We start from the raw sequence: 25,202 nt of genomic DNA, 5'->3' as shown, positions 1-25,202 counted from the left end.
AGGCAGTGATTTCTGTTCTGATCTGAATTTGTCGCAGCCAGTGTTTCCATTCCACTGCGAGTCAGTTTCCATCAAATACTAGGTTATTTGTCTTGCCGTTTGCTATTTACCATAAGTCATGTAACTTACATAACTATTGACCTAACTTATGTAACATGCATTCATTTCAATGTAAAGGAAAGATCAAAACAATGTTTTAAAAGACATTAATTACTTATCATTTATGGACTTAAAAACGACAACGACAACTATGTGAATGAATACATTTGTTCGACTGATTTCTTTGTCTGACCATGGAAAAATGCGCAAACTGCAGCAATTTCTGCTTTCTGTTTTTGTCTGAATTCTCTGATATCCCTAGTGATAAGTGACTTCTCGCTGGCTCACTTAAACATTAATTCATTTGTTGATAATTCTTTTTTTTAATACTCTTTTTATTTATTTTCATGGTACAGAAGATAGATTTTGAGAAAACAATTGTTACAACAGTAAACAACAAGTAACTTGACCTGATAAAATTATAGACTTTTATCATGCCACGTGTTAAAGTTTCATTTGATTACTCTGAGAGATCATGCCACATTTTCCCATGGGGAGAGGGGCGGATGGGGCCTTTCCATTGTGTCCCTAAGAAAGCACAAAAAAGCAAAGCCCAGGGTGAACTTGTCTCTAGTCCTCCCTCCCTGTTGGTCTCCTCTTTCAATGGATGAGTTTAAATTGGCATACGGAAAGCTGACTGGACACATGAAGGGTCTTTTTTGAAAGGACACATGAAAGGCTTGGATTTTTCACTTGGGTGGTCAGCATCATCATTATTTGCCCTAGCTACATGTGAGCTGTAGTTTCATACGGCTTTCCCAGTTTAATGAACCAGGCAGGGAGGCAGACAAAACTACAAAGCCCAGGCACCCCAGCAGGAAATGGTGCTCCTGAGCATGCTCAGAAGCATCCTGGCCATAAAACTACAAGGACTCTCATGCCTTTACTTAACTATCTCTGCTCTCAGGTTCTTCTTCCCCTTTAATCCACCATCCCCATGACACCCTCATTCAGCATAAGTGCCTGACACCCCCAACCTTGGCAAGCGTGTAATGAAGAGCTATATAGGTAGGGAGAAAGGATAAGAAACAAAACAATGAATGTTAATAGCTGCCAGCATGACATCAATAAAACAAGAGTTCAAGGGAATCCATGTTTCAAGGACATCAGAATGGATGGTAACTGCAAAACAAGGACAGAGAACAAAATAGAGTTAGTATAATAGTTTGGACTCAAAAACATTGTTGTTAGGTTTGTGATTAAAAAATAAATAAACACAAATCGGTATCATTAACTACTGCTACCGCTTGCACGAACCCCATTGCCTCACATGGCTGTCGTCCGAGCGAACACCGCGAAGCTCGCATTAAAATTTGACGACAGTGAAATTCTATTTTTTTATAAGATATTTATTAAGATTTTTTAAAGATATTACAATACAAAATGAAAAAAAAATACAAAATAAAAATGATTAAAAACCACTCCATTTTTCTATTACTTATTTTCCTTAGCTTGTTTCCCGGACCTCCTCATACCTCCCTTTTTTGTATTCCAGTTCAATTTGTTAGCTCAGCAAATCCTTACCCTCTTTGTTTATCCTAATCTTTGGTCTTAAAATAGTAACATTAGATTTTTCCCTATTAACAACCCATTTTTCATATTCCCTTAAAGCATTACAGCTGGAAACCACTTAATTTCTATCCAACATCATTCTAACATTCATTAATTTTACAATATTTCTGTAGATAGTCTTTAAATTTCTTCCAATCTTCTTCCACCGACTCTTCTCCCTGGTCTCGGATTCTGCCAGTCATTTCTGCCAGTTCCATATAGTCCATCAGCTTCATCTGCCATTCTTCCAGAGTGGGTAAATCTTGTGTCTTCCAATACTTTGCAATGAGTATTCTTGCTGCTGTTGTAACGTACATAAAAAAAGTTCTATCCTTCTTTGGCACCAATTGGCCGACTATGCCCAGGAGAAAGGCCTCTGGTTTCTTCAGGGAGGTATATTTAAATACCTTTTTCAGTTCATTATATATCATTTCCCAGAAAGCCTTAATCCTTGGGCACGTCCACCAAAGGTGAAAGAATGTATCCTTCAGTTTCTTTACATTTCCAACATTTATTATCGGGCAAATGATAGATTTTTGCAAGCTTGACTGGGGTCATGTACCACCTGTAAATCATTTTCATAATATTCTCTCTCAAGGCATTACATGCCGTAAACTTCGTACCTGTGGTCCACAACTGTTCCCAGTCAGCAAACATAATATTATGTCCAACATCTTGTGCCCATTTAATCATAGCAGATTTCACCGTTTCATCCTGAGTATTCATTTCAACAGCAAGTTATACATTTTTGACAAAATCTTAGTTTTGGGTTCTAACAGTTCTGTTTCTAATTCTAAACCATCCCTACATGTCACTACAAAATGTCATGTCACAGTGAAATTCTAAACCATCCCTACATGTCCCTACAAAAGAGAACAAAAGGCAACAGAGATCTGCATATAGTTGAAATGGAAATGCAATTCATCTCACCAAAGTGGGGAAGACTGTCACCAGGTGAGCTGTTTGCACCCTCAGTCTGCTGTCTAGGTGCTAACATTTGGTTATGGGGACTCTCAGAGCCCCTGTTCTCCCTTCTTACAGCTCTTTGCGTGGCGATCCCCCCCCCAAGTTGGAATAAATAAAGACACTGGACACCAGAATTTAGGTTAATGGGTGAAAAATGGCCACAACTTTATTGGTTACAGGTAAGAGCAGCGGTATTGGCTTTAGGCAGCCAGATGAGGGAAAGAAAGGGCGATCCTGGGCTGCCCCGACCTTAAATGACCTCCCCTAGCCGATTGGCTGGCGTGGAGAATGACGCAGCCCGAGGATTCCCAAGTCGTGCAGTGCTGCTGCATCTATGCATATGCAGGTGGGCCTGAGCCTGCAACCCCCCCTTATGTCGGGAGTGGCTTTATCTTTAAAGTTACTGCAATGCACTGTATATGAGGCTTCCCTTGCGCTTCATCTGGAAGCTACAGTTCTTGCAGAATGTTGCAGCACAATTGCTGGCAGGAGTGAGGCCCTGCCAGCATAGAACACCTGTGGTCAGAGATCTGCACTGGTTGCTGATTTGCCACCGGGCCAAGTTCAAATTGTTACTATCAGTATATAAAGAACATTACAACTCGGGACCAGTTTACCTGTGAGATCGCCTTGCCCCATATATGCGCAGTCAGGTGGGCAGGGTACAAATAATAAAATGATCATTAGAATTATTATTCGACTGCCTTGATCTGCAGAACTGGCCCTGTTGCAAGTGCCACAAAATCCTCTCCATAATAAGTGCAGCAGAACCTATATTCAGACAGGTGACCTCAGACAAGCGCCTTCAATTTACTCTTTTCGGCACATGCTAAAAACATTTTTGTTTGGACAAGCCCATGCAGAGATGTAGAATATCGATGTATGTTTTAATCTGTTTTTAGTTTATTGTTGATTTTATCTTTGTACTGCTTTATAGAGGTGGTTTTTTTCCACAGATAATTTTATTGTGTTAGTCTCTTTGAGGCTTTTTTTTTTAACAATCAAAAAGTGTAAAAGCTTTATGAAATAAATAAACAAAATAATAAAGAAAGTTAGACTGGGCCTGGCAGCCCTTTGAATAAAGGGCTGTCCTCTGTAAAGTGGGACACATGGCTATCCTCCTGTAGACACCCCAATTGCACATGGCCTGGTGTACATGTGCGCGAAGGCTGAGACCAGGGCAAGTTATTCCCCACACCTCTTGAGAGGTGCCCAGAATCTTGCAGAGTTGTGCACTTATATTTGATTGCGCACCGATGTGCTCATTAGATGCACACTCCCCAATAATTATATTGCTAAACATATGCTCCTCTCATTGTATATACATGAAACAATTACATACTTTCTCTCCCCCTCCCTCCCTCCCTCCCTCCCTCCCTCCCTCCCTCCCTCCCTCCCTCTCCCCACCTCTCTCTGAACTTACCCTTTATTTTCTGAATTCATTTTTATGACGTAATCTATGGCTTTACATCAGCATCTTGAAATGAACATGGCTAGTTTGAATGTATTCTGAGCCTACTTCTTCTTCTTCTTTTCGTTCCATGTCCTGTGGTCAATTGATGCTTAACATGTCAAACAAACTTTGAAAGATAAGTGATGAAATGCAATCTGCTCAAAATAAGTCAGATGCCTTTGCTCATTTAAAAGGAGTACAAGGGTTTTTTTTTACAGAGATTTTCTGTAGCCAAGAACAATCTGGGAGTATTTTTAGAGCAGCACCAGATGTCCTCCAGCGAAGTCTCCTGTGATTCCAGGATTGCTCTCGTTCCTCTAGTTAACAACCTGTCAGGAAGATGGAACCAGCTCTCAAGAGCAGTGCTTCCCAGGTTTCTGAATTTAAACCAGACATGTGCTTCACTCTCAGTTGTGAAAAGTATAAGAGTGGTCCTGGCACTGCTTCTGGATTCCAAGAAGATGCAGCTGTGGCCAGCAGTGCTGGTTGGGCTTTTGAGAGATCCCTGGAACATGGGCAGAACTGCTGCAGCTCATCAGCAGAGCATCAACTTTGCATGCAAAATGTTTTAGCATCTATTCCTGGCATTTCCAGTTAGGACTGGGAATTTCACTATCTGAAACCCTGAAGCAGGGCTGCATTTAGTTTTGATGAGGCTCTCAGTTACTGAAGGTAATGAGGCCCTTTATATGTCCAGCTGTTCTTTGATAACAACAAATTGTCACTTTTTTGTGTTGAATACAGTGGTACCTCGGGTTACATATGCTTCAGGTTACATACGCTTCAGGTTACAGTCTCCGCTAACCCAGAAATATTACCTTGGGTTAAGAACTTTGCTTCAGGATGAGAACAGAAATCGTGCTCTGGTGGCGCGGCAGCAGCAGGAGGCCCCATTAGCTAAAGTGGTGCTTCAGGTTAAGAACAGTTTCAGGTTAAGAACAGACCTCTGGAACGAATTAAGTACTTAACCTGAGGTACCACTGTATATGCTATATGGTAATTTATGGACCTAATAGGTATCTAAAGCCATTTGCACATAACAAAATATGTATTTTATCAAAGTAATTGTTGAACTAAAATACAATTAAGAAGAAGTATATTAATAGTGAAATACAATTAAAAAGAAGTATATTAATAGTGAAATAATTACCAGTGATATTTTAGGGAGCAGGCTAGCAGGCAGGGCCTATTGCTTACATCGTAGGAGCCCACACAACACAAAATGCTGTAGCTGTATGTAGGTTTTATTTTATTTGTTTTTTATCTTATATTTTGGAAATGTACATCCAGTTTTTTTCCCTTTAAATTTTTTTGGGGCCCCCAAGAGAGTGGGGCCCTAAGCTATAGCTTGTTTAGCTTATACGTAAATCCGGCACTGCCCTGAAGAGCCACTGCCAACAACACTGAGCTGAATTCAGAAGTGGGAAAAGGGCAAAGCCAATATCTGTGGTGCAACAAGAAGAAAAATAGGTTCCTTTGGGTTATTTCAATTTAAGCATCGCATGCATGCACACACACACACACACACACACACACACACACACACACACACCAGGGCTCTGTCCCTGCTCACGCCACTTGCTAACCCCACGGCCATTCTCCCACATTGACCCTTTAGAGCTTTCCCTTACCACTCCATGCTAGCACTAAGCACACTTTTCACCTTCCCAAACACATTTCTGAAGCCACTTATCTCTTTTGTGCTGCAATTGTTTTAAACTACTCATTCCCTTGCCAAGGCCACTGCTGTTGTGGAACCTGCCTTCACTGTCTCCACTTTCACCCTGATTTCATGCAAATCCAGGTTTCTGACATGGCACTACAAATCCCTTCAAAGGGGCTGTGCAGTGACAGCCTTACATTTTTATTATATAGGAAGATACACCCACACATATACCCCCCCCCCACTTATATACTTGTATAATATTCATGGATACATGTGTGCGACTCTGTGTGAGAGAGAGTTATCATTTGATGTAGCAAATGATGGGGCTTGATTCCTTGTTTCTGAACCGTTTGAACTCACAGTGATGGTGCAATGAGATATCTTATAATAGTTTTGCCTGCTGAATCTGTGGGAAAGAGCTGAGCCATAATATACCATTACACAGCTTTGATGTGTGGAATGTTAGACAAGTTTTGCATATCTGATTCAACATCAATGTCACCTTGATAAACGGCACTTCTGGTCTTCATCAAATAGATGTACTCAGGGGAAGTGTGTGTTTATTTTCAACAGCTTTATCAAGTACTCTTTGCTATCGTTGGGGGGGGGGGGAAGCACATCAAGGTGTTATTTTGTTAAGCTCTGACCCCATGAATCACTTTTGCCTCCTGCCATCATCATTCCAGCTACCCATAATGGTTTCTGAACAAATATTTATTTCTGATTAAGAACATACCATTTCATATTTTCAAAATGATGCCTCATTTTCACACGCTCGGACATGCTTACCGTATCTGGGTTGTGCAGGAATCTTCACACAGTGTGGAATCTTCACACACAGCACACACAAACAAACACATCACTGCACCATTCATGTATCTGAAAACCTGTTGCCACAAGTGAGTGTAAGGGAAACAGCGGAAGGAAAATGCAACAATTCCTACTTTTAAATGAAGCTGATGATAGGCACCACCCACCCTCCCGCCACGTGCATAGCTTTGTCTGTGCAAGACAGAATCCCCACGGGGAACCTAGAGATCTCTTTGTCCTTCATCAACGTTTGTTTGGGTCCATACTGTGCTGGGTACATTTCTACCCACTGAACTATTACATTAATCATGAACCTTTCCACTACTCACATAGGAGTATCAGTGACCCACTGCCCTCCAGAAATACAAGGCCCTTTTGCAGCTTCCAAAGAAGCATCACACTCCTATCTGGGCTCCTGATGTACAAACTGTGCATTGCATAGTTGGCACTGACTCGTGACAGGACCTTTTTGGTGGGATTCCTCTGACACATATCAAGGCCAATACAATGCATTTCTCAACCATTAAGCCCAAGAGAGAGTCTCTTGCTTTTTGCTTCCAAAACTCATTTGTAGCAGTGCATAAGTTACCAGTCCATTTTGCTTGCCTTCCCTCGCAAACTCCTCCAGACACAGAGTCTGCTTAAGTTTCTACTTTCAGCAAAACAGCGGTGAAACAGTCAGCCAGCCTCTAACTCCCACTCCTCCTATCTAAGAAGAGCCTGTTGCATCAGGCCAATGGCCCATTTAGGCCAGCATCCTTTTCCCACAGTTGGAAACCACATGTCTGCAGGACACCCACCTGAGAAAAAGAGAACTATCCCTTCCTGTGGTTTCCAGCAACTGGTACTCAGAAGCATCACAGCATCTGACTGCGGAGGCAGAATATAGCCATCATGGTTGGTATTCATTGATAGCCTTATCCTCCATGAAATTGTTCAACTTCTCTACGGACATTCCTTCCCATGCACATTGCTGTTCAAGATAAGTCTTTCAAGTCAGCTCTGAGTCTTCTCCTCATGACATTTCCCCCCTTTAGAATATTGCACTGAGCTCCAAGGCAAAATGACGAGCTCCTGCACTGTTTAAAAAACATGCAGACATAAGGCACTCAGGGCTGCCACAAATACGGCAAAATACTGCGACAAATGCCGCAAATAACCAGGCTGCTTTAGGAAGTAACAGCAGTTTCTAGCACATTTGGGGTTGCCCATTTCGCCAAGACTTTCTGTGACACCCATGCAGAACTCTGCAGATGCGATCAGTGCTTGGTTGCCCAATTTCTGTGCAAGCAGCACTGTGTTTTTTTCTAATCACTGTGTTTTTTTCTAATCTAATCTCATCTCATCATTGGGAAATCTGGGAACTCCTCTACTGTATGAAAATGAAGCAGATAGAGAGTCTGAACAGGTCAAAGAGGCAAAATGTCAGCCAGGCTTAGATGATGTTGCACAAGCATTGGGTGTCTATCGGTTTTCAGGTCACAAATATACTTACAAATGTATATTTCCCTATCACCCGTTTTCTGGTCACTTTACAGCATAGTTTTGCTAACAGATGGTCAAACTGCTGTCTGATGGAAATACAGTGCTCATTTGGTAACCCCCAGCCATTTTACCTCCATATTTCCCCGACGTATCATGTCTCAACATATAATAAATATGATTAATGAGAAAGTAAATGAAATCCCATGTATGATTTTTACCACTAAAGGATATACAAGGCTGACCCAAGACAGTTTGCTGCCTGAGGCTCAGCATGAAAGCATCCCCACCCCAAGTCAAGGTCCATAGTATCCAAGGCCTGTCAAGTTACTTTAACATAGCCTTCATCACTTTGGTGCTCCCAAATGTGCTCCCAAACTCTCATCAGCCCTCTAACTGATGGGAATTGTAGTCCGAAACATCCAGAGGGCACCAGGGTGGTAAAGGCTGCTTTGGTACCCAATGCATGTCACAAGAGCCCAAACAATAATGTATTAAGGTCAACATTTTGCTGCTCTTTCATGACACTAAGAATCTGCTGTCTCATTCTGCCTAATGATAGGGCTTGGCTTGGCAATATGGAGCAAAACTTGCAAGAAAACTATGCATTCCTTTATGCCTCCACTTCCATCCCAATACATGCACCCTTGAAGAGTGTCTCTCTTTTATAGGTCCCAGCCAGAGTTTGCAGTGAGGAATTGTGGGTCTTTAGCTGTGTGTCTTGCAAATTCTCATCCTGGGGCCCAAATCCAGCAACCTGCTTAGGCACCAGGACCATTTGGACATCTCCAGAAAGCAAGGTTCAGCAAATGTCTGCCATCACAGAGCGAAAAAAGAAGAAAAGAAAACCCCTTGATGTGCCGTAAGTTGTTGGCCAAAGGACCATAGTTAATGCTCAGCCCACTTCCTAAAGAGAGGAGGGAAATATTTATCTTTTGCCCCTTGTATTTTAGAGAGCAGCCTTTGAGAGAATTCCAAGGCGGCAGAGTTCTTAATTATTATTTTAAGAGTGCAGTATCTGTATCTCAAGAGGTCCCTGTTTCCGAGAATCATCAAAGTTCTTTGCTCTTATGCAAACACAAGAAGACTTTCTTCCATAGGCAAACATTTGGGACTTTCCTCATCGCAAGAGCTGTGAGAACATGGAGCAAAGTGCCTTGAGAGATGGTGGCTTCTCTTTTGCTAGAGGTATTGCCACAGACACTGTTCAGCCATCTCTCAGAGAAGCTGTAGTTGAACCCTGCTGGTCGTGCAGGGCTGAGCAACAGGACCAGCAAGGTCCCATTCAACCTCATGATTTTAAAACTAGCATTCCAGAAGTGCACTTCCACTTATTATGAATGGTGAAGCATTTGCATGGAGACATTGGCCCTGGAACTCTTTCCCCATTCTGTCAACAGCAACGAATTGAGGGCAACTTCAGCTCCTGGGTCAAGTCTGCAGCAAAACTGGTTTGCATAGCAAAATAGATGCCTCACGTGAAGCTGTGCAGGTGCAGGGGTGCTAATCCTCCGCCTTGCCACAGGGCTAGTCCTTCGGGTGCTTGGCTCCCCAGGTGAATGCAGCCACATGAAAAGGAGGAGAGGAACATTCCTCCCGCCCTCCCTCACCCAAGGCTAGGGCCGTTGTGCAGCTATTGGTTTCAGTGCAGCAGAACTTTCCCAGCTCTTAACTGAGCCTGGCGTTAACCAAAAGGCCACACCTTTGCTGTGCAATGGTATGTAGGCTTTCGCCTCCTTCCTAGCAGTGACCTCCCTGTTCTCTTTTCTGGGAAGGTCCACTGGTGCTCTGTTGGTTAGCCATGTGCTAGAGGCAGCCTAGTTTCATAGGTTTATGGACATGCAGAGAACGTGTGTGTCCTCAGGGTAAAAGAATCTATTCCAAGGCACATTCTTTTTGTGTTTGCTATAAGCATGCTAAGGACTCAGCCCTGCCCGACTCTGACTTTTTAAATTTTATTTCTGGTTTATTCATTGCTCCATGCAAGTAGCTAATGCTTTATGAGCTGGGAAAGTCGCCTTCTGCACAATCAGCCGTGGGTGTTGGCGGCTCCAGAGATTGTCCATGGACGAGGGTTTCATCACTGGGCACGTTGCAGGAGCAAAGGTGTTAAGCCCAGCACCGAGTGCCCTGGAGGCTGAAAGAAGGCAAGAGACTGTCAGAATTTGCAAATGATCTAGCCTGGGTGAATTACTCAATGCAGTCTCCGTGGTTCACACCAGCTGGGAAAAAATGCAGGTGAACCAGAATTCATCGGGGCTTGCCTGCTGTCAAGTCACTCGGCCAAAAGGTAAAATATAAGAGCTAGGAATGGAGAAGTCATTCGGTCTGCTTTTTGCAGTGAACCAAACCAATTTGATGGTCCCAAACCAGTGTGTGGATTGCTACTCAGCTCCTGATTAGATTACTCAGGGGTCAGCAGACTTTTTCAGCAGTCTGCTGTCGGTGATTTGGCTATCCCCACACCCCCAAGAGATTGCATGGCATGGACCAACTCCATAATGCAGAGGTGGGGAAACCAGATGTTGTTGGACTCCAACTCCCATCAGCCTTTGCTAATGTGGCCAATAGTGAGGGATGATGGGAGTTGTAGTCTAGTAGCACCTCCATGTCCACAGTTTCCTTCCTTTATACATTAATGGGTGGTGGCACCTTTCCTTCTCCACCGGATTTCTTTGGGGGAACCCTTTCTATAGGGTGCCTCAATGCACTCTGTTGGAAGCCAATTCTTCAGAATGTCCAATTGTTTTCCTTGAAATGGGGTTCCATTGGGTATTCAGTGACTAATCTAAACAGCGTCCCCACCCCCTGGCAACACAGATAATAGTGCTTGTAGCTTTTATTCATTGAAATAAGTGGAAGCGTTCTAGTTTTCCCACGATGTAATTGTACAGATGTGCCTGCACAACAATGAAATGCACATATATATTCCAAGAGAAGCATGGGACCCCCTAGTTATTAGGCTCATGAGCCATTCACACAGACCCTACTGCTTCCTCTCTGCATTGTTCAGCAAGCAAATCACACAATAGTCACAAAACTTGTAGAGAAAGGAGGAAAATGTAATCTAAAAGCAGATTAGCAATAAATAGCACCACCCAAGGTATCAGCAGATTCCCTGGCCCCACACTTTCCTACTGGGGTCGCCTGCCTACACTGATGCACAGAATATGATATGATTTTATCATTTTTAAAAAGCTCACGGATGCTGTTGAATGGGTCTTGCATGTTCTCTGCTGTATATCAGGGACAGCTATAGAAGGCTCTGGAGGAAGAAGTTCAACTCACCATACCAGGTCCTAGCTTTGATTTGCAAAGTGCTAAGTTTTTATCATGATTACTCTGCAGTAGGAATCTTGCTTTGGGGATTTCCTTCACGTTTGTTTCTGGAAGTCTCATTAATTCAGTGTTTCATTCATCAAAATCTGCTTTTATTTCATGTTTTATCCATTGGTAATGATTTTGCTGTGATAGGTTTGGGTGTTTTCCATCTTCCTTTCTTTCCACTTTTCCTTCCTTCCTTCCTTCCTTCCTTCCTTCCTTCCTTCCTTCCTTTTTACTAAATTCTACTGTCACTAATGGGAGGAGCTGGCTTCTGCAGCAGAAGATGCCATTTTCCTTCTCCCATAATTCTCCTGGATGTAGTGCATTCTGGGTAAAATAAAATAGAGATTGCAGCCCTCGGTGGGAGGCCCACCTCTCCTGGAATGCCATGAAACAACAGAAAGCCCTGGGAAGAAATATTCAGATTGAATGGGACTCTCACTTAGGCTTTGGCAAATCTGTCAATTTCGGTTTCTCTCAGTTTCTCCATCTTATGTTCAGTTCTTTGCATTTCCAGATCAGTCTGCAATATATAGAGAGCTGGTGAGAACTTTGAAGGGTGGTTAGATAGATCCAGTTCCCATCGCTACCCACAGTTCACTGTTCCATTCATCTGAAGAACAAATGAGCATTCCCATTTTGAACAGGTTGCCATTCTTGTGGCAAGTTTGATACCTTTGTGGAATCAGGTCACATGGTGGATTAGCTACATAGCATAAAGCAGCCTTTCTCAACCTTAGGTTCCCACATGTTGTTGGACTACCACTCCCATCACCCCTAACTGCTGCCCCTGCTGGCTGTGGATGATGGGATTTGTAGTCCAACAACATCTGGGAACCCAAGGATGAGAAAGGCTGGTGTAAAGGACAGTCTCTAAACATGGGCACATGAGAAAGTGTGGGAGAGTTTATGGAGTCAGTTATGTAGTCAGAGTTATGCGGCACAACATGTAATTAATCACCAGGGTTACTTAAAAAAGACAGGCACCAAGGCTGATTGCAAAAGCTGGACTCCTTCAAATGAGTGTCTGGATGCCATGCTGTGTTGAAATGAAGTCTAAACAGATAGAGCAATCTCTTGGCGAGTAAAATGGGTATATAGGGAAGTGTGCTTTTGAGCAGGGCTGGCCCACCCATGAAGCAAGGTGTACTGGCCTGGCCCAGATAAGGAAGCCTGATAGTTAACTCTTTATTGGCAAGAGAAACACAACAGCTTCTACAGTGCTCTGGATACACATACAAACACACACATGCTTCTGGCCTCTAGGCAGCTGTCCATAGGTCTGGACTCTATGGAGCAGTTGTCACAAAAGTGGGGGCCCTCTCCTCATCTGGCTCATATCCCCTCCTCTGATAGGTTACATGCTCGCAACCTGAGACTTCTCCTGCATGCAAGTCACTGCTTCTCTTCATATGAGATAACTGGGCATGGCTACTCCAGTTTACTAAACTGATTACAAGCTATGTAATGTCATTAGCACATTCCACAGTGTTGCAAGAATGTATAGATGCAAAGGCTATACCAGGAATTAGAAGGGATCTAATTTTATTATGATTAACAACTGCTACATTGCAAGCTGTGGCTAAATCCACCACTTATTACTGATTGGATTGATAAAAACATGGGGAATTTGGGTTGTGGGAAAGATTTCATCTGAAATTAAAGGCACATGTAACCTGTTGCTTGTGGATGTACTGATAGAAAAGTGGTCACCATTTATGATGTATGTCGATTCAACAAGAACAATGCAGAAAGGCTCAGCTTCCATTTTTTATTTCAGAATATTGAAGGAGGGAAGGTGCAGCATGAAGAGAAAAACCAAACAAAGAAATCATTTTGAAATCGGAATCTTTGCTTATCTCTGATTTTTCTCATTCTGTTTATATCTTGAAATGCACACTGGTTATTGTGTGGTTTGAGTGTCTGTGTGTGCATAAATACATACAGATCTAAAATAAAAATCCTGTCCAAATTGTTCTTATATGCACTGTATTGCTTTAGCCTTTTAACTGCACACCATCATGCCCAAAAAGTGAGTGTCACATGTTTACTTACCTCTGCACACATAAATCTGAAAGCAGGTGGGTACCATATGGGAGACATCCCCTGTGCGCAGTTATTGAAGGTGTTTCAGAGAGGGACTAGTAGCTGCATGGTATCACATCATATTATTTACATCATTGCCCAGCATAGGGACCTGGAGCTTTATAAAATCTGCAATGTAGAAAACTAAAATGAGAGAGAGGGTGATATCCAACATGAGCCATACTCTATGGACATCCTCTGATTGTGGATGTAACCCATAGAACAGGAACACAGCCATTTTGAACATAAACATCAAGGCTTTTTAGAAACGCTTTACTGAAAGTAAGTCCTTCTGCAGTCAACGAGTCTTACTTTACAACAGGCATACCTAGGGTTGTTCTGGGCATTTGTTGAAAAATTCAGCCCCTTCAAAAGGAAATTTTCGTCTTGATACTTGAACACCACCAAAACTCATTACAGCACTGCTTCAAATGCTTAGTTTCCCAAGAAACAAGGAATGAAGATATCTTAATGCACTGGAAGCTTTAGCTCTTTGTGCCACTACCTTCCCATTCAGAAACACCTTCTTGATGGTGTTGGAGAACGTTTCATTTTTGGGATTGTGCATGTCCATATAATTGTGCATTTCAACACACCACCATAATTATTACCATAGATTATAGGGAGGAACAAGTCTGAGGTCTGGCCAATTTTTAATAAGATGTATTAAATGCAACCTTGAATAGTTCACATACTGTTGCTGGTTCTGCCTTCGGTGCTTTGATTGTTAGCAAATGTTTAATTCTCACTTCATTTTCTGCCTTAATCTTCAGAGTTACAGCAGAAAGGGTAAACAACACACACTTTGCTGTCTCTGCACTCCTGGGACAAATTTTCACAGGTTGCAATTATGCTAAAATAAGCCAGGGGAAGGGTGACTACATTCTCAGCTTGCACAAATCACCATAGACCTGGAGTCCAGATTTCCTCTGTTCAAAAAAAAAGTCATGAATATTTGAGTCCATAGCAAGTCTTGAACTGGTGACCTAAAGGATGTCAGGCAAGGTTTAAGCATGTGCTCTGCCACTCAGCAATACCCTAAGGACGGAACATCAGGGGACCATCTGATAAAGCTTCCTTCCACCAATTGGCTAGAGTGGGTCAGGTGACACTCTCTATTCTCTTTAAAGGCTCCCAAGTCAGACTTGCTCACTCGTCTATGCAGCTATGACATCTGCTCCTGCCTTCAGCCTTCGATTTTCCCTACCTCTGCTTTTGCCTCACCTGACCCTCGCTAGGAGCCAGGTTTTACATTAACAATATCTCTCAAACTTAGATCTCTAGCTTTTGTTGGACTACAACTCCCTGGTCCTGCTAGCTAGGGATGATGGGAGTTGTAGTCTAACGACAGAGGGAGATCCAAGTTTGAGAAACACTGCACTAAGGCATCAGCCAAAATAAACAAGCTAATCTTTTCCTACCAAATACATCTGTGCCTCTTTAACTTTTCTCATTCATCAAGATCATTGTTTGGCTCCTGATCACATGCAGTAACCTATATGTCATAGCCTACAAGTAAAGCTGTGACTATTATGGCACTATGGCCAGAGGCTGTACTTGCTTAATTGAGATTGAAAACCAGCCATGCCACCTCCTATTCTCAGGAAAACAGGGACTGCACCTTCTTCTGATGCTTGGTTGCTAACCTGTTTAGCAATGGACAAGTTTGTCAGTTTCATTTTATTCTGGTTTTCGTTTTTCCAATCTTAAGTTCAGTTTCCCCATTTCTGATTTGTTCACAATTTATTTAACGAAAGTCAGTGCAACCATTATATCTGCATTTTCATACAACTTAGACACCTTTCCCTCCCTCCCTCCCTCCCTCCAAATTTGTCTAACAGGCACATTTTTGCAAGCAATTTCCCCCAATATAATGCATAACGTTTGTATATTATTTTCACTACTATCTACATTTTTTAGCACACTTTCCCCTTATATACATATTTGTATACTCTTTTGGGTTGGTGAATTGCATCACAAAATTTGAAATAGTACAAATTTTGGAGGATAACTATGATTTGGTTTGTGTTCAGGAAGTACAAATTAGGTAAATCCATATTAAAATGCAAGCTGAACAAATTTCTTCCCACCCTTGCCATCCCTAATCCTGCTGACCTCTTTTAACTTTATGGTTACTATTGCATACTATGTCTCAGCTAGTCCTATTCTCTATGTAGCTTTTTCTCTGAAGCATTTTTCTCAAGGAAGTCTGTTCTTATCAGCTTGATATGTGATATGCTCTTGATCTAGGAGCTGCATGTTAAAATGACTGATGGAACAGGATCAACAGGGAAATGGCTTTGGAGCTTGTGCTGCCCACAGCTCACATTTCCCTGGGATCTTTTGTTCTTCCCAAACTGGCGTGCTTCCTTGCAGAGGGTTCCTCTTTGTAAGAATGCCAAAGACAGAACTGAATTAATGAATTCTGGTCCTTTCCAGCTCTGTGGTTGCTCTAATCTACCAGCAAGAGATGCTCTAAGAGCAACATCTGGACAGGTAAAAGCTAAAATTCATGGTCAAAGTGATATTTATAAGAGGAAAGGAATAAAGACCGGTTGTCAAATTTTGCTGGTGCTTTTAATCTTCACAAGATACATCTACTCTTAAAAAGGCTGGTTCACACAACTGAGGTACTGGAGCCTGATAAACATACTGGGCATTCTGAGGCTCAGGCATGCGGTGTGAGCATCAACATACAATTAGTTGCTAAGCACTGATTCAAATTGATTTGACACAGAACAAGCCCAGTTAAACATTCATTGGCCCTCACCTACGAAATGTGAGCTGCAGATGTCCATCACATGTGTGTTGCAATTTTCAAAGTGGTGAGACCAGTAAAATAGATTTCATGGGATTAGCTGGATCAAGATTACAAGTTTCAACCTTGCAATAATTTTCATCTGCTGAATTATGCTCTGTTAATATAATAGGACACCAAAGGGAAGTCCCCAAACCCTCCCTCACCTTCTCTTTTCATTTATTACTCTTTTTCCTTCTCTCATCTGACTCAAGGCCAAAGTAGATGTGATGTCATTAGCCCATCTGTGTCTGTCCATCCTAGAACTGGACCATAATCATGTGAGGAAAGGCAATAGGAACAAGCACACTATCTCTGCCCCCTTTTAGTCATCATCATCATTGCCTTCTATGATTTGGAGGCAGGGCCCCTAACTTGAATAAAATATGGGGGGGCAGGTAAGTCCCACCCCACATAATCAGTCACAAGGCACACACACTATTTGAATGGTTATGCCCAGCAACTTGGGAGCAGCAGCCTCCTCAAATATTTTATGGGGGGTTGAAGGGGCCTCGGCCCCTAGGAGTTGGCTGCTCATGGTTGGAGGGCAACTTTGTGAAGTAGGGAGCCTCCTGTGCTTCTGGTGGCTCTCTGCACATCTGAGAACCCTGCAGAAGTTCATCATGCTTCACAGTTGCCCTCCAACTTGCGGAGGGCAATGTGAATGCAACGGAGAACAGAGTTCATCTCTACTGACCCCCCCACCAATGTGATTACTATGAACAGTCCCAGAGTGCCTGAAGGCAGCTAATGAATCAAGATATTCTTAAGGGACAGGCTTCCATAAATACATTCCAAAGATTTCTCAAAAGGTCGAGACAATTTAAACCTCTCCCTTCACACGGAACAAGAAAGATCTACCTCACTTCATTTGGGATTTGAAGCCACCTGGAGGTCCACGTGCTGTTTGATTGGAGATTTTAGTGTTAATAATTATCTGTGCTCGCTCAATGAATGCAATAAGTTATTCCTAGCCTTCTCTGCGTCAGCACAAAATAAAGCTCCTGGAGATGACATGTGGATGGTAATTTACTCTACATCTTCCCATGGCCTATTTTCATTGTGTATAATGCAATTCATATTTTTCTATAATTTTACTCTTCCCAGGCAGGAAATGCTTTTTCTAAAATAAAAACAACTACACCTAGCAACTTGTCTCCGAAAGTTTCTGTATTTCAGAGGTGGTCATGCTGCGGTTTTTCTCTAAACAAGCTATATGTGTTATATAGCAGCAGCAGTGGCCATGGGGGTGGGGCAGAGCTGCGCTCCTGAAATTAGTGTCACTGAAGCCCTGCCCCATCTTAGTAAGCTGCAATGAATCCAGTGTCAGGAGGATACCTTGGCAACTCTGCCCCACCACCACAGCCACTACAGTGTATGAGAGAGAAGCTAAACATATGTGAAGACGAGAGAGCAAAGGCTTCTTCACATAGAATCTTAGAATTACTTTGTCCAGTTGTGGGCACCATAATTTAAGAAGGATGTTGACAAGTTGGAACGTGCGCAAAGGAGGGCAACCAAGATGATCAAGGGTCTGGAAACCAAGCCTCATTAAGGATGCTTGAAGGAGCTGAGTATGTTTAGCTTGGAAAAGAGGCAATAAGATAGCCATCTTCAAATATCTCAAAGGCTTTCACGTGCAAGATGGAGCAAGCTTGTTTTCTCCTGCTCTGGGGTGTGTGTGTGTATGTGTAGGACTCAAACCAATGGTTTCAAGTTATGGAGATTATGACTAAACATCAGGAAAAACCTTCTGACAGTAAGAGCTGCATGACTGTGAAACGGACTCCCTCAGGAGGTGGTGGACTCTCGTTTAGTTGAGATTCCTGCAGTGTACTGGTTTGGACTAGATATCTGCCCTATTCACATATAAAATGTATGTGTGTGTGTGTAGGCTAAAACTTAAATTAAAATGAAAATGCAGGGCAGAGAAGATAAACACTGCCCCTTTCTCCATCTCATCTCAACTAACTCCATTATTTTCTGTCATTTGCTTTAGCCTGGTTCATTTCCGGTATCAGATCTAGGCTGAAGAAAAGTACCTGCAACCACTGTGAATTAAAGCATTTATGTATTTATGATATTTGTATGTTGAAAATGGCTGTTCTTGGTTGGAGTGATTGGTGCTCTTCCTGCCTGCCTGATTCCTATACTTCCTATGGTCTTTCAGGTCTCTCAGACTGGCAATTCCTTTTGCAGATCTTCTCTGCTGCCAATACAGCACCGTCGCCCCATTCAAGAACTGTAATTAATCACATGCCTTTTAATTGATTGACTGGATAATTAAGCAAGTAAATCCATGTATACAGTATTTGCATATGAGAATAAGAAACCATATCCTAAAGAGGAAAAAGGAGCAAATTTTATTTGGGTGGAATCCAAAGAATTAGGGGAAGGGATATTGCATGAAAAATGTTCTAGGTTCAATGCTTGGCGTCTCCACGTTGGGCTGGGAATGTCTTCTATCCAAAACCCTGCAGAGAAACAGCCCATTACTGTAGATAATACTGGGCTAGAGGGACCAGTCACCTGACCCAGTATAAGGCAGCTTCCTATCTGTCTTGGGCAGAAGCTTGTAGGGGGAGTGCAGTGATGCATCACATACCTGTGATGTCATGTGCATGACACATGTCACGCATGTGCCATCAGGAGGAGCGCATCATCAGGAGCAGGCCTTCCTTAGTGCTGCACAGATTCTACGACTGCAGCTCCTCCTCTCTCATGCTCAGGAGGACCCAGCCTTCGATGCTGCACTGCACTCGGCTTGGTGGTCCAGCCGCCTCGCCCCCTCAATATTGGGAAGGGGCTGAGCCCCCTGCTAAGGAATATTGAGGGGGCTGGTAACACCTCTGCCCCCTAGAGCTGGTACGCCTGCTTCCTATGCTATCCAGTTGATGCCTTTGTCATTAAGAAAGGGATTTTGTTTTTGTTTTTTTTAATATGATATTTATTAAAGTTTCAAAGAAAGGATTACATAAATAAAAAGAGAAAAAGAGAAAAGAAACAAATGAAAAAAATACAAAATACAGAAAAAAGATAATAAACATTTAAAAAGAAAAACACAAAAATCTTTCCGTACCTTACATTTCATTTCCTTACTTCCCTGACCTCCTCACACCTCCCTTTTTTGTATTCCAGTTCTATTAATTAATTCAGCAATTCCTTTCCCTCTTTGTTTTAAGAAAGGGATTTTGATTGAGTGGAAGTATCTTCTAACAGAAGAGGCGGGAAGGGGAAATTTATAAATTAATGACCTCATCTCTAAGCGGTGTTACAAAAGATAAAATCAGTTGAAATTAAGCACAAAATCAGAAACACTTATTTTAAATGCTTGCTGATTATATATATATATATATATATATATATATATATATATATATATAAAGAAGTCTTCACCCAAGGCCTGAAGTTCAACAGGGAAGGTGTTTGTCTGATTTCAGCTGGCAGGAAGTTCCATAGAATTGTAGTCATGTCTTTTCATTGTTTCTAGAAATCTAGAAAGGTTCCATTCATTTCTAGATCAATGTAGACATTTCTGAGAAAGTTATTGAAAGAACAACCCCCATATATCCTGAAAACAGACAACACTTTTCACAGTTGATGTAAATGATAAGGAAAAGAAATGGGGAACCTTTTTGGTGCAGCCCCACTTTCTACACAGAATGAGAGGCCTCCATCAGATCACATAACTACAACATACCTGTTGTGTAGGTATTATGATTACTGCGCCATTTTGTGATGAGGATATAACATTGCCAATGGCCCTTGAGCAAAGGCGGAGTTGCCAGTCAAAGGAAAATGAGTCTGTGAACATTTCTCCCTCTCAAACAAATTGAAGTTGATCCAAGAAGGTGTGTTGTGAGAAAGCTAAAGAGGAGGGAGGAATTCTTATGCCTCCGAGCCATGGCAGAGACATGACAGGGATGGGATGCAAAACGCAGTTTGAAATATTTAATAACATCCCTGTTGACAAACAGGAAAAGCAGCTTCCTGCTTTGAAATAAAGGTCACAAGTTGTTCACACGGGAGATTAAACAGTAACACAAAAGGCCTGGATAAATTGCAAAAAAGTAAAAAAAAACAAAGTAATTTTCTACTGGAGGGTTGCAACAGAATCATGGGGTGATCGTTGGGGTGTGCATTGGTTCTGTGTGCGAGATGAGGGGTGATTTGGTGAGGTTTTGGTGAGCATTCCAAGAGGGAATTGAGCCTTCCAAAATGGAATGCTGCTGTCAACAAGGAATCTCAAGCCAAATCAGAGACCCTCTAAAACCTTGAATTGCCTGTGGACTCAGCTGAGCCCCAAATTCTGCATCTTGGGACCACCAACCAGATGTCTGTAGAAAGCCCATAAGCAGGACACAAGTACAACAGCACTCTCTGCAATAGAGATTTCCAGCAACTGGTATTCAGAAGCATATTGCCATTGACGCTGGAGGTATTCCTGTAATTCTTGGCCTGACCTCTGACTTGCTCCCCAGTCCTGCCCTTTGGTTCATCCTCACGACCTCTGGACTTCTTGGCTAAATCCCTGTAATAAATAATATAACTACTAAGAAATAAAGTGTGGTGGAGTGGTTAGAGTGTCAGACTAGGATCTGGAAGACCTGGATTTGAATCCCACTCATCCATGAAGCTCACTGAGTGACCTTGGGCCAGTCACTTTCTTTCAGCCTAACCTATCTCACAGGGTAAGGATAATATGAAGACGGGAAAGCACCACCTCTGCCATTTTGAATCCCTTGGAGGAAATGCGAGATTTAAATGCAATCTGTGGGTTAAACCACAGAGCCTAGGACTTGCCAGTCAGAAGGTCGGTGGTTCGAATCCCTGCAACGGGGTGAGCTCCCGTTGCTTGGTCCCTGCTCCTGCCAACCTAGCAGTTCAAAAGCACCTCAAAGTGCAAGTAGATAAATAGGTACCGCTCTGGCGGGAAGGTAAACGGCGTTTCCGTGCACTGCTCTGGTTCGCCAGAAGCGGCTTAGTCATGTTGGCCACATGACCCAGAAGCTGTACGCCGGCTCCCTTGGCCAATAAAGCGAGATGAGCGCCGCATCCCCAGAGTAGGTCACGACTGGACCTAATGGTCAGGGATCCCTTTACCTTTTAAAATAAAATTAAGTAATTCCACAGCATGTCAACCGCAGCATTAGGGATGAGAGAGAAACTTGATTCCGTTCACATTGGAAGGAGAATCTGCTGAATTCTTGCTTTCCAAAACAATACACAAACCGAAACACAGCCATCCTTTGAAAATTCCCCAAATTTTGCAATGCAGATCTCCAACCAAGTAATATGTACAAAAAATTGCATATACCAGGGTAAAGTGTGCATAAAAGGCATATATTAGTGAAAATAACATCTGAAATGCATTATATTATGGAAGGTTACTATGCAAAAATGTGCACCACAGGCAAAATTGCAGACAGTCATGTGTATATTAGAAGAACTGCACTGATTAATTTTCAAGATGATTTTTTAAAAAAATCACAAACTGATATGGAAATGTGGAGAACTCAGCGTAAGTATGGAAAAATGAGAAACCGAGAGAAACTGAAATTGACAGATGCTCCCATCGGTGTGCAATTTCACCCTACAAAGCTAAAGATGTTGCAAAATTTCCCAGAGCAGACGGAATGGAATGTCCCACTAAGCAAACTTCTGGATTGGGTTGCCAACTGACCAGGAAAACAGGCATGGTCTGTTCCCGTGTCTTTAACAGCTTGTTCTACAGAAATAAGCTGGTGAAATCTTTCACGTTGTGGAGACAAGTGTTCTCACTTCTTAAAGGCACAATAGCCTTGTAAAATCACCGATGACCCTACTTCTCAAATCCAAGATGACTGCAGCTTTCATGTTTGGGAGTAGCATGTAGAAGGAGAGATCTAAGAGTTTTTAGATCTGCAGCAGAAGATGTGACTTGACCTTGAACCCTTTAATTTAGGGCAGGTTCAGGCATATCTGATCTACGAACTCCAAGACAGGAGAACAAAAGTGGATGACATTTTAATAATTTGATCTGATAGCTGATTGATTATCATGGAGAAAGCCTTCACATTGCATGGAATAAATGCATTTGAATGGTTCAGTGGATGGGTGGTGAAATTTTCCTGGAGTAAAATTGACATGTGATGTGTGAATCTGCCAGATGTAAGTATGAAGTAACCAGCTTTTACTGGATTGTTTTTGTAACTTTCACAACTATTCCCAGAAGTCATTCTATCAAATATTTGCATTTCTCCTAATCTGTTTGGTAAATAATGTCTGAAAAGTAAATTGATTCTAAAAAGTATTATGTTTTCAGTTGTTGTTCTTTTAATGTACAAGTCAACATTTTATAATGTATTTTGTATTGACATTGTCTTTTGTTAATTATGTTTTTCAGTGCTGCTTGCTCAAGTGCAATTTTAAAAACCTGCATTTCCTCTTGTGCAAGATTTAAATGTATGTTTGAATATAAGCCAATCTCTAATAATTGCTAATGAAAGTGACATCTTCTTTGGTAACCACTGTTGAAAGAAACAGTAGCAAGATGTGAATTTATTTATTGAATTGTATATAGCCAGCGTTTCCATTTCAGATAGGACCCACAAGGTGGCTGTCAACCAAATACAGCAAGCGAAACTCTAACACATTAAAAAAAAAACCTTAAATAATGCCAGAAACTAGTAGAATATTTAAATCAGCAAAAACAAACCTCCATCCATTTCACACTATTTCAATTAGTGCCCCTTTCAAATGCCCATTTAAACAGCACTGTTTTAACTTGCAGGCAGAAAGGCCATCAGTTTCACAGTCTGGGTGCCATCACTGAGAAGGCCCTGCATAGAGTACTTTACCTATCATACCTTAGATGGCAATGGGACAGTAAACACTGCCTCTCCTAGCAATCAAAGGGTATAGGCATGGTTATATGGAGGTGACAACCCTTTATATAGCCATCTCTCAAACTGCTACGACCCATGAAGCCAAATTCAGGCTTTGATTTAGGGATGTGTGAGGGGGGGGGCAGGCGCCCTGGGTAGAGGGCAGGGGATCGGAAAACTGCATCCTGCTTTGATGGTGCAGCAGGAGAAACCACACTGTAAGGTCCATTGCCTAAATCTGGTGCTTTGAAGCTCTGAGCATAGGGCTGGCAGACCTCTCATTTCTCCCTGCCCCGCCATTGACAGGGAGGGGAAGAACAAGGGTGGAGTTTGCAAATGACAGCAGCAAGCAGAGCTTCTCCAGTTTGCCTCCCTTGTTTGCAAAACATGGATTTGTTTCTCTCCTCGCCACAGCTTGATGGGATAGGAGGAAAAGCAAGCAAAGGCTGCTATAGCTTGCAAACGCCCAAACTAAGCTGGACCACTCTCTTTGGGAGCATGGAGGCTGCCTTAAAGTGCTTTTCAAAAGCTCTGCTTGAAGCAGCTTTTGCGAGTCTCCTCTCCCCTACCCTGCTGTGGCCCACCTGCAGGAGAAGCATGTGAGCGGCTTCAAACCGTGCTCTCGAGCAGGATTTAATAGCTGCTCATCTGCTGATGCGCGGAGATTAAATCCTGCTGCATAGAGGATGAACCATTAGAGACGTATGCTTCCTATTCATTTACAAAAGAACATTTATTCTATAGACACACAATTTATTACATCTGTACACCACCCTTCATCTGAAAATCTCACAGCATACTGTGATTCTAACCAAATTTAGATCTGTATTGTGGCAGCTAGGTGCTTCTACCCCAACATCCTGCTTCCCACCAGTTCCTCTGTCACTCTTGTTCTTCAAGAGCCATGTGTCTTCTGTTTTTCCTTGGGACTATGAGGGACTATGGGACGCAGGTGGCGCTGTGGGTTAAACCACAGAGCCTAGGACTTGCTGATCAGAAGGTTGGCGGTTCAAATCCCTGCGACGGGGTGAGCTCCCGTTGCTCGGTCCCTGCTCCTGCCAACCTAGCAGTTCGAAAGCATGTCAAAGTGCAAGTAGATAAATAGGTACCGCTCCGGCGGGAAGGTAAACGGCATTTCCGTGTGCTGCTCTGGTTCGCCAGAAGCGGCTTAGTCATGCTGGCCACATGACTTGGAAGCTGTACGCCGGCTCCCTCAGCCAATAAAGCGAGATGAGCGCCGCAACCCCAGAGTAGGCCGTGACTGGACCTAATGGTCAGGGGTCCCTTTACCTTTATCTATGAGAGTCTAGCTAGGAGGTCCATCCATGCCCTCTTCCAGGATATTGCATCCCACCATACTGTTGATCTCACAAGCACGGTTGGCCTTCCAGATGATTGACAACTCCGCCATTGTTTTCTGTAGGCAGCTAAAACAGGAAATCTATCAACCCCGTGTTGGGCTGCCACATATGGCTGGTGGGCCGGATTGGGCTTGGCACAGACCTGAATAAGGAAGAACATACCCCAAATGTAACACATATGCAGCATTGGCTCACACCACATCGCCTACCAATTCCAGATGCTCTCTTCCAATGTGTGGTCTCCTGCAGCTCCGTTCGGGGAGCTTCAAAGCCAGCAGCCAGCTGAACCGCTTTGCTGTGGGTCAGTTTAAGCTTCTCCTTTGATGTCGTTCCCCTGCCCTTTTCTTTCTCTGTGTTAACGAGCGATAGGCTTTCATCAGCCAACTGTTTTGATTTTAATTATTTTGAAATCCGCAGCTGAGATTACACTGAGTAATGCAGCCCCATTATAATAAAAAGGGAAAGGGATGTTTACAGGAGTTTGTGCTGCTGGTGGTGCAGGGGAATCAAAACGCCTTCATCCAGGCTGAAAAGTTGGACTCCCTGCCAATTCTGCCAGCAGCTTGCGCACTCGGAAAGGAAACCCTGCCCACTCAGGAGGATTGGCAGGGAGCCCAAAGGCATGGCTTTTGTTTGTGGGGAGGAAGGCTGACCTGCACAGAGCGGCTATAAGCATACGGCCGTCTTGTTTTGTGCTGGTTCAGTTTCCAAACAAAGCAAAGCAGAAATGGGCACAGGCATC

At 42.8% G+C, this 25,202-nt stretch overlaps 1 long non-coding RNA gene across 4 annotated transcripts; it reads right to left on the bottom strand.

Moving 5' to 3' along the window:
* Positions 1 to 459: 459 nt before the first annotated feature.
* LOC310688747 lies at positions 460 to 24,949 on the bottom strand. 4 transcript variants are annotated; one of them, XR_014517132.1, is made up of 5 exons: positions 24,670 to 24,949; positions 13,407 to 13,565; positions 11,794 to 11,964; positions 6,238 to 6,564; positions 460 to 1,221 (listed from the first exon to the last, which is right to left on the bottom strand). It is a non-coding gene; the product is annotated as an uncharacterized lncRNA (long non-coding RNA). The 4 variants fall into 4 exon arrangements; XR_014517133.1 differs by lacking the exon at positions 460 to 1,221 and having other exon boundaries at positions 5,797 to 6,564; XR_014517134.1 differs by lacking the exons at positions 460 to 1,221; positions 6,238 to 6,564 and adding an exon at positions 7,041 to 10,164.
* Positions 24,950 to 25,202: the final 253 nt, after the last annotated feature.

Source organism: Podarcis liolepis (assembly GCF_965112155.1).
Source record: "Podarcis liolepis genome assembly, chromosome: 11".
Classification (NCBI taxonomy): domain Eukaryota; kingdom Metazoa; phylum Chordata; class Lepidosauria; order Squamata; family Lacertidae; genus Podarcis; species Podarcis liolepis.
Note: the sequence above shows the minus strand (reverse complement) of the source record. Positions and strands in the feature narration are given on the sequence as shown.